Source organism: Nelumbo lutea, chromosome 1 (genome assembly GCF_056320005.1).
Source record: "Nelumbo lutea isolate HS-2025 chromosome 1, American lotus-T2T, whole genome shotgun sequence".
Classification (NCBI taxonomy): Eukaryota; Viridiplantae; Streptophyta; class Magnoliopsida; order Proteales; family Nelumbonaceae; genus Nelumbo; species Nelumbo lutea.
This window is the reverse complement of record NC_142684.1, coordinates 43,123,286-43,131,257: the sequence shown is the minus strand read 5'-3', so window position 1 is coordinate 43,131,257 and position 7,972 is coordinate 43,123,286.

Genomic DNA, 7,972 nt, shown 5'->3' with positions numbered 1-7,972 from the left:
TGTTGTGTGACAACAATGGAGCGATCGCCCAGGCTAAAGAGCCTTGGGCTCACTCGAAGTCGAAGCACATCGAGAGAAAGTACCATGTACTGCGGGAGATCGTTGGTAGAGGGGACGTCCAGACTCAGAAGGTAGCATCAGCGGATAATGTGGCAGACCCATTGACTAAGCCACTGACACAGAAGGTGTTTGAGAAACACGTGGAAAGTATGGGACTCCGGCTTGTACCAGATTGGACCTAAGTGCAAGTGGGAGCTGTTAGACAGTTTTGTATGCCCTTAGCTTCAATCTGATTTGATGTACTTTTGTTATTTAGTGGAAATAAATAAAGTGCATGTTTGATTCATGTTGTTTGGTTTAGTTCTATGTAAAACCCTAAAACTGGACATTTATAGAGACTCATGTTAGTTTTAAATGTTCACAGCCGTTGGATAAGTCTGGGGAGATTTATCCTGCCAAGGCTGATACTGGTGTGCCACCAAGTATTGGGATGGCCTGTCTCAGCCACCAGGGTAAGACCCGAGGCACATGCAGTATGGGATTACTTGAATCCTTGAACCGGACCAGATTTCCAGTATTGCCCTGGACCTTGGAGATAGATGGGCAAAACTGGAAAGTTACACCTAACCCCTAGACTCGATTATGACATTTCACTAGGTGTTGGATCAGGCTGCCTTTGATATGCCAATCAGTGAGATCCTTAGCGGGGATCAAAACCTGGGTATGTTGGGGCAGTTTGAGAATTCATCTGAGTGGGTGATCATAGTGACAGAATCAGCCACTTTGTCGGACAAAGGGTAATGATCGGGAATGCACTCTCTCTGATGGAAACCAAACTGCCGGCAGTTGATTTCAATCGTTGGAATTTTGTTTTGCAAAATTAATATATTTATATATATATGTACGGTTTTGAATTGTTTGCAAATGGTTTTAATTCTCGGGATCCATGTGAGAGGAGAGTGCGGCACTGTTCCTTGCAGCCGAGGGAGAGGTCCTCTCTTGTCGGGCAGTGCTTGATCATTAAGGGCTGAGAGGTTAAGTGTAAGACCATTGAGGATAATACCTGATGGGCTAATCTTGCACCAGCCCACAGTCCCTAGGTTTTTATAAGATGGGTTGGCCCAGGGACCACTTAATGTAAGTGTTGGGCCCATAGGGTCCATATGATGGACTCAAGGGGTTCATTGAGTTTTTCAGTGAATTCGGCTGGGCCTTGTATTAGAGGATGGGCCGAACCCATGTGGCTGGTGTGTAGATCAATGTTTGGGTCCCACGCCATACAAAGAAGCCCAACTGGGCAGCAAATTGGAAAGTAATTAGACACTGAACACTTAATGGGCCAAAAGCCCATTTCGAGGTGGGCTGATATGATCACCCATCCATGGGGCGAATTTGAGATTAAAGTTAGTAAAAGGATTGGGCCTTTAGCCTTATCCACTCTTAGAGACCAAATTCAAATTAGATTTGAATCTGGTAACCTCCTGATAAGATCAGGAGTAAGCTAACTCTATCTGCAGAAAGGATTAAGATTATCCCCTATCCAAATACTGATTTGGATTGGGATAACTCCTAAAAAGGAGGTTTCTTAATCAAGAAGAAAGGAGGAGATTTCGAACCACCTTGAAGAGGTATAGGATATCTCCTGCGAATTCAGATCTCATTCATACTCTCCAGAAAAACAGAAAAAGCAGTTCAGCCTTTTTCGTTTTGGAGATCTCCTCCTGCCGCCGCCATCTTCCATTGCAAGATTACATCTTTGCAAAAAAGAAAGTCAAGAAATCTGTTCTTGACATCAGTCTTGCAAGAGAGACTGAAAAGGTTTCAGTGTTTAGTACTTCCAGAGGATTCTTGTGAAGGATCCAGTGTGTAGGACGCACCCTGCTGGTTCTGTTCCATTCACAGCTGTGTCATCTTCAGCAAGAACGGATCTTGGAGCATTCTTTGGGCGTGAACACCAACTTTGGGAGATACTGCTTCTCCGGATCAGGTATATTCCTCCCATTTATCTTTTGGTACAGATCTGGTTTGATTATGGTTCAAGTAGGATCCTTGAATACTGTATTCTAAATTTAGGGAATATGATTCCCAGTTGAGAGAAGGTAGGAAATTTTTTAAATTCACCCACCCATTCCGCAACCTTTATGGCGTCCATTAGATGGATCCTACCATTCTTTCACCACTAAGAACTTCCTCTGGCCTATTGTTGGTGGGAACGGCCCAAGTATGTTGATACCCCATTGTGCATAAGGCCACGGGCTGGTGAGGTATTTGTGGTCGATAGCAGATTGATGATGGATGTTAGCGTGCTTCTGGCACTTGTCGCATTTTCTGATGAGTTCGGTGGCATCTCCTTTCATTATTGACCAGTAGTACCCTTGTCATAGTGCTTTTTGGGCGAGGGCCCTGCCCCCCAAGTGTCCACTACACAGGTCTTCATGAGTGTCACGGAGTACAAGCACGGTTTCGGAAGGTCGCAGGCAGCACAGGTATGGGGGCATGTAGGATCTTCCGTACAGCCATTCGTTTATTATGACGTATTTGGCCGCCTGACGCTCTACCCTTCTGGCGGAATTGCGGTCCACAGGGAGGGTCCCATGTAGAAGGAAGCTCGTGAGCGGGTCGATCTAGCATGGCTCTGCTTGAACGACGGGAGAAACCTCCTCTGCACCCCTCGATAATGCTAGGCCAAGACAGGTCCTCTATATACATGGTCCTCATGGTGTTATCACTGATGCTGGGCAACTGGAACAGGGCGTCGGCCTTAGCGTTCTCCGACCTTGGGATTTGCCTGATGAATTATGACTAGAAGTTGAGCAGAGCCTCCTGTACTTTGGCTAAGTAAGCGATCATAGTAGGTTTGCGGGCTTCGTATTTGCATATGACTTGGTTAACTATGAGTTGAGAGTCGCTGCAGATGATGATGTGTTTGGCTTCCACTTCTTTGGCTAGAGCTAGCCCAGCTATCAACGCTTCGTACTCCACTTCATTGTTGGATGCCGCGAACTCAAAGCGTAGTGCGTACTCCAACTTTGTGCCACATGGGCCATGCAGAACTATCCCGGCTCCACTGCCCTGCTGGTTGGAGGAGCCATCTACGTGAAGGATCCAGGGCTCCTCATCCCAGTTCGCGCTTGGCCTCAAGCTCTGAACTCGCCCGAACTGGGGGTCTCATGCTGAACCGGCCTGGGGACTTCAGAGCTAAAAATGCACTCCACAACGAAATCTGCTAAGACTTGGGCATTTATAGCAGTCCGCAGCTTATATTGGAGATCGTACTTGCTGAGCTCAATGGACCACTTCGTCAGTCAACCGGAGACCTCAGGCTTGAGTAAGACTTGCCTCAGAGGTTTTTGGTGAGGACGATAACAGTATGATCTTGGAAGTACAGGCGGAGCTTTCAGGCTGTGATAACTAGTGCGTAGGCCAATTTTTCTATCTCTGAATATCTTGTCTCTGCTCCCTACAACACTTTACTAACATAGTAGATAGGCCGTTGGACCTGGTCTACTTCCTTTATTAGTACCGAGCTTACCACTTCATTGTTGGCCGAGAGGTATAGCTCTAAAATGTCACCCTCTTTGGGCCGGATTAAAACCGGAATACTACCGAGGTACCTTTTGAGCTTGTCAAACGCGAGCTGGCAGTCTTGGGTCCATTCAAACCCTTTGCTTTTCATTGCCTTAAAGAAAGGTAGGCGGTGGTTTGCCGATTTGGACATGAAGCGGCTCACAGCGGCTATCCTGCCGTTCAACCTCTGGACCTCCTTCACTTTCCGAGGTGGTGTCATATCTAAGATGGCCTTTATCTTGTCTGGGTTGGCCATGATGCCGTGCTGGTTCACAATATACCCTAAGAATTTACTCGAAGTGAGTCCAAAGACACACATATTCAGGTTCAACTTCATACTGAATTTACGTAGAATTTCAAAAACTAAGTTCTAGTCTTTATTAAATCACAAGAAAGTCGGGTTTTGACGACCACGTCATCTACATAACATTCCACTTTTTGGCCAATTAATGGCTCAAACAGTTTATTTACAAGTCTTTGGAAGGTTGCCCCAGCATTTTTTAACCCAAAGGGCATGACATTGTAATAGTACAGGCCGAGCTCAGTTATGAAGGTAGTTTTCTCCTCGTCTGCTGGGTCCATCCAGATCTGGTTGTAGCCCGAGTAGGCATCTAGAAAGCTCAACAACTCATGCCCCGAGGTCACGTCCACTAGGCGGCCAATCCTGGGGAGTGGGAAACAGTCCTTTGGGCAAGCTTGGTTCAGGTCGGTGTAGTCGACGCACATGCGCCATTTACCGTTAGCCTTCTTCACCAGAACGGGGTTGGCCACCCAGCTCGGGTAATGGACTTCCTAGATAAAATCAGTTGCAAGGAGCTTCCCAACCTCCTCATCGACTGCCCTCCACCGCTCTGGGGCTAGGTTGCGTTTCTTTTGCTTAACGGGCCTAACTACAGGATCAGTATCAAGCTTATGAGTTATAATGCGGGGGTCTATGCCGGGCATTTCTACTGTGGACCAAGCAAAAACATCTAAATTCTCAAGTAAAAAGCGTATCAATTCAGACCATAGGGGCTCCTCGACGGAAGTGCCGATCTGAAGCATTCGGGTAGGGTCCTCTACCGAGGTCGGAATGGAGACAGTCTCCTCCGTGGGTGCAACTCGCTCCTAGTTCTGCTCTACAGGTCGCTCCAACACGAGGTCACCGGCCACCCTAGCTTTTCCTTAGAGGGCGGCAACATAGCACATACGGGACTCAAGCTGGTCACCCCGCGCTACCCTGATACCGTAGTCAATGGGGAACTTCATGGCCAACTAGTAGGTGGACACCACAGTCCGTAAAGCATGGGTAATCGGCCAACCTACTATGGCATTGTACGGGGAGGGGGTTGTGACCATCAAGAAGTCATGGTTGAGCCGTACAATGCTAGGCCAGGTGGCGACTTCCACAGGTATTGTTACTCTTCCTAGGAGTCGTACCTCCTCTCCGCTGAAGCCAACCAAGGGAGTGTTTGCGGGCTTTAGGTCGCTCTCTGGAAGCTGGAGTTTGTCGAAGGCCGCTTTGAAGAGGATATCCGTTGAACTGCCTAAATCAACGAGGACTTGCTTGACTTCGAAGCTGTTGACCCTCATCTTTATGACGAGCGCATCATCATGGGTGTAGTGGAACCCGCGTGCATCGTCCTCGGTGAAGAAGATGGGGTCTTCTGTCTTTGGCCGTTTTGGAGGGTTCTGCTCTTCCCCGCCGGATTCACGAGCTGATGTGCAAGCTACTGCTGAAGTGTAACCCACCACAATCGATCCTCTAACTATGACGTGGATGATCCCCTGAACTGGTCTCTCTTCGGGGGGCTGCTTCTGCGGTTGCTCCGCTTTCCGGCTGGATTCGGGGGCATCTCTACCTTGCTCCCCCTATCGACCTGCTTTATTATTACTACTATTTTGTACAAAATTCCTTAAATATCCGCAACGGATAAGCTCTTCTATCTCATCGTGGAGGTTTTTACAACTTTTGGTACTATGACCGTGGTCTTTATGAAAGCTATAGTACAAATTTTTATTCCGGATGTTGGGGTCGGCCTTCAACCAAGGCGGCCACTTAACGTATGGGACGTCCTTGATCGCCATGAGGATCTCGGCCCACTTTGTGTTGAGGGGTGTGTAGTCCCTTTCTGCCGCTAGGGCCCAGGAGGGCTAGACTGGCTTTGCCCTCTGACCTATATCCTTCTTCTTCCTACTGTCGCTTTGAGATGGGGGCTCTGACTCCCTCTTTCTTTTTTCTGGGGCCTGCTCGCCCCTCTGGTTGATTTCTTCTTCCGTCCCAATGAACTAATTCACGAGCTTAAGGAACTTAGTCACGGTTTTCGGTTGGTTGACAACCATGTGCCACTTGAACTCTTTATGAGTGATACCTCGCTTGGCTGCCGTGAGGCGAATTGCAGGATCCAGGTCGGGTATCTGCAAACAAGCGTCATTGAACCGCTTGATGTAGCTCCAGATGGACTCCCCTTTTTTCTGCACTATGTTGAGGAGGCTCTCTTGGGTTCGTGGGCACCTCTTGCTAGTGACGAAGTGAGAAGTGAAAATTTGCACAAACTATGCCCAACTTCTTACCGAGCAGGGTGCGAGGTTTCGGTACCAGGTGCGGGCGACTGCCTTGAAGGTGGTGGAGAAGGCCACGCACATACAGGACTCACTGGCCCTTGCCAGGTGCATCTGGGACTGGAAGGCATCCACATGGTCGTTTGGATCAAAAGACCCATCATACTTATCCAGAGGAGGGAGCTTGAAGTCCCTTGGCATGGGGACAGCAACGAGTTCGGGAGATAGCGGGGAAGAAACTGAGAGGAGGGGGGTAGCTTTTACTTCACCGAAGTATATCTTCTCTTTCCCTCTGAGCTCGGGAGAGGCTCTGGATGTGGTATAGTAGGCTCTCCGGCGTCTTCGCTACTACTTTGTCGGTTCGGCATTGGCGCTTGACGCTTCAGTGTCACCGAGCTCGATAGGCTCAGACTGCTGGTGACGACTTTGAACTAAAGGGCCCTGTCTAAAGTCTATGGCCAAAACCTCGAATGGGTTCTCTATGAGTGGGAGCTCGAACTGTGAGGGTTGTGGCGACGCAGGCTTAGTTGGTTGGGAGGCCCCTGTCCTGCCCATAGGCTGGGAGGCGGGGGTTGTCGGCTCTCCTTCTTGCTGCGAGAAGAGGCTTGGCTCCTGGCAGGATCCTGGACCTAGGGCTCCTCTCCCCGGCGAGGTCGCTCACCTTGGTAGGACGACTTGGCTTGCTTTGCAGCTGGGTGCCAGGGAGGAAGTGATAGTTGGGCCTGAGGTAGCAAAGGAAATTGCTGCTGGTACTGGTACTGGGAGACCTGGTGCAGCACTTGCTGCTGGTAAAGCTAAAACTATTGGAACTGTTGCATTTGATCCTGCATGGCCCGCATGCATTGCACCAAGTCCTCTAGTTGGTTCGGATTGGCCGCTAGGGGTGCAACTGAGGGTTCGGCGAAGGTTGCTCTGGCTGTAGTAGGAAGTGGAGCAACGATGGGTGCCCTTGTAAGAGGCACATTCAAACTAGGAACTCTACTGAGAGGGGGACGGTAAACTGTCCGATGCAGACAGTAGAAAGCTGGGGCTGTTCCCCGGTAGCACTCTGGTTGGCGCCACGTCCGACATTACTGGAAGAAGCCATGAAGAATGCTAAGTTTTTTTTGGAAGAAGGACTTGTGAAAGCTTAGAGGAAGGCTTTTAGAAGCATTTCCTACAAACGACGTCAAATGATGTGGCATGATCCAGGCACTCCTAGCTGGCTGTTGACTGGCTCCTTGAAGCTTAAGTCGTAACGCTGGGGAAGGAGAAAAAGAGTGCGAAAGCTAAGAGTGCGAAAGTATTCAGAAGTCTAAAGATCCCTTTTCTCCTCTGCCTCAAGGGCTTTTATAGGGGCGTTCTTGTCAAATCAGACGTAACTGCCACTATGCCCCTGCCGCAGCCGTTACCTGCCAAGGCTGTGCAGGTGACCGTTGCAACATACCTCTTGCTTGAATGGGTGACATGTCTTAAAGAGGTAGGCACGCCTTCGCCTACTAAGAGACATGGGTGTAGACTGTCGAGAGGACAGGGACTCTGCCGTCAATCAAGGGACATGGCACAGTTTGATCGGTATGGATTGTCAGATAGAAGCGTGCTGAGGAACATTCGCACTGCTCATTCGCGAGCTACTTCATAGCGAGCTTAGGAATACTTCGAGGTTACCCTTACTAAGGTTGGTCTTTGGGGTGACTTATCTGCTTTGGGGCTAGAGCGAGCTGGTTTCCCTAGTCTTGGAATATCCCCTTCGGGGTAGCTCAGGGGACCCGGAGATCATGTTGTAGCGAGCTCCTCCTACAACGAACTATGATATAGCGAGTTGTTCTATAGGCTCGTTACTTAGTTGTGACTACGCAATGATGCTGAGTTGTTGCCCATGCTG